The sequence below is a fragment of the Sinocyclocheilus rhinocerous genome, unplaced genomic scaffold, assembly GCF_001515625.1.
Source record: "Sinocyclocheilus rhinocerous isolate Xijiao unplaced genomic scaffold, SAMN03320098_v1.1 scaffold5086, whole genome shotgun sequence".
NCBI classification, from domain to species: Eukaryota; Metazoa; Chordata; class Actinopteri; order Cypriniformes; family Cyprinidae; genus Sinocyclocheilus; species Sinocyclocheilus rhinocerous.
The window spans coordinates 77198-79536 of NW_015624742.1; positions in this window are offsets into that span (position 1 = coordinate 77198).

The window sequence follows — 2339 nt, forward strand, 5'->3', positions numbered from 1 at the left end:
TCTGTCTGTATCTATCTATCTATCTATCTATCTATCTATATATCTGTCTGTCTGTCTGTCTGTCTGTCTACCTATATGTCTGTCTGTCTGTATCTCTATATCTATCTATCTATCTATCTATCTATCTATCTATCTATATCTATATCTGTCTGTCTGTCTGTCTGTATCTCTATATCCCTATCTATATGTCTGTCTGTCTCTATCTATCTATCTATCTATCTATCTGTCTATCTATATATCTGTCTGTCTGTCTGTCTACCTATCTATCTGTCTATCTATCTATCTATCTATCTATATATCTGTCTGTCTGTCTGTCTGTCTACCGATCTATATGTCTGTCTGTCTGTATCTCTATATCTATCTATCTATCTATCTATCTGTCTGTCTATCTGTCCGTCCGTCCGTCCGTCCATCCATCCATCCATCCATCCATCTATCAATCTGTCTGTCTGTCTGTCTATCTATCTATCTGTAGTCATGATCTAAGCAGCATTCATCATAAAACATACAGTGGATGTTACACTTCACCTTTGGAAATCAGCCCGGCAGAGTTATGAATAAATACATAGCGTAATTCGTTTACTCTCAGCCCTGAATGAAACCCAACAGCTGTGCCTGCAAACTTTCCAAAGTCTCCTCTTTCAGGCTTTATGTGGGGCAGCCAGTTCTCTCTATTAGGCGTCCTTGACTTGTTTGTGCCTAGAGCGCTATTCTTACTACTTTAAAAACAATGTCAGATCCCAGTGCATTAGAGTTGAGCGTCAGTTGGCAGGGTCTGTGTTTGTGGCCTCCTCTGCTACGCTACTAATTGGATGGTTGCACACACAGGTGCCTTTTCAGAGCAGCCGTCTGTCCCTCCTCAGTGTCTGTAAAGTTCTCTTCTGCCTTCAAAAATAGTGCATAAAATGGTCCAGTGTGGAGGAGATAAAACGGAAAGCACTAGGGATCAGGGAAATCAGGGTATTAGACAATCTAATGGTGTCTCTCCCATAAAACATGTCCACGTGACAATCACTGTGCACATATAATGGGCCTGAATGACTTTATGCAAAGACTCTTTCACCTCATTCACTTCTTTGATGAAAGCGCCACCTAGTGTTAACAATATGACACAACCAGAAAGAGAAGGGGGAATGAAATATTAACAAATTATGGGACTGGTTTCTCTTTTAATCTGCTGGTGTATTAAAATTACTTTTCAGCTAATAAGTTGGCAAATCCTAAACATGATACAACTCAAAATCATGTATTATGTATCATGACTATATAAATATGTATAAATATAAATATGTATTATATTATTAATATAAAACAATAGTTTTTAAATACAACATTTACTTAATGTACTTAATGTACTTAAATACTTAAATACAAAAAAAAATAATAATATATATATATATAAAATATTTAATAAAATACAATCAAAATGATGATGTAATAAAACGTAATACAAAACAAACTAAAATTGACTAAAACATGATAATATTTTTTTAAATAAAGTATGAACATTTAGGATTTCTAAATAAGGCTCAGCCAGTCACACATAATTAAATAAATAAATAAATATAAATATGTTGCATTTTTTAAATTCAAACAAAAATAATAAGGTTTTTGTTTGTTTGTTTGTTTTTATTAAGCATTGTTTTTTTATAGAACATTGTTTTGTACAACTGTGAATGATGCCTAACAACCAGTTCCTTGTGCAAGTAGTGATTTAGCAGACACTTTTATCCAAAGTGACTTCAAGTGCACTTACACTGGAGTAACTGTTAAGTGTTCAAACATTTTAGTTACCCGCCCAGATTTTTACTTGCTCAAATCGCACATACTCATATTAAAGATAAACCAGAAGGACACAACCAAAGTTAGAATGTGAAAAATGGTGATTTCATAAATAGTCTACATAATACACTAACACAAGCAAGACGCCGGTAAAGCCTTGATTTGATGCATCCTCACTTATTGCTACGATATTTAGTTATTTCCTCTCAGCTAACGCTCTCCTGAGGTGTCGCCGTTCTGGCAGCACAATCAATTTCTACAGGCAGCACGATTAAACTCAGGGAAATAGTTTATTAGAGGGGCCACGAGCCAAAATAACCAAGCTAACGCACTGTGCTAACAAAGTATCCCTCAGTGCCGGCAATCTGTGCTAATGCGCTATAAGGAACAGCAAGAATACTATAAAATAGGGACTTCTGGTTAAAGATCTGGGCTGCGCTTCTCAAAAGTATCTTAAGTTAAGTTGATCATAGAGACCATTGGTGGCAATGGGTCTACGATCTACTTAGGCTTTCAATACTTTTGGGATAAGCATCTGCTATTTTTGATGCCCTTGC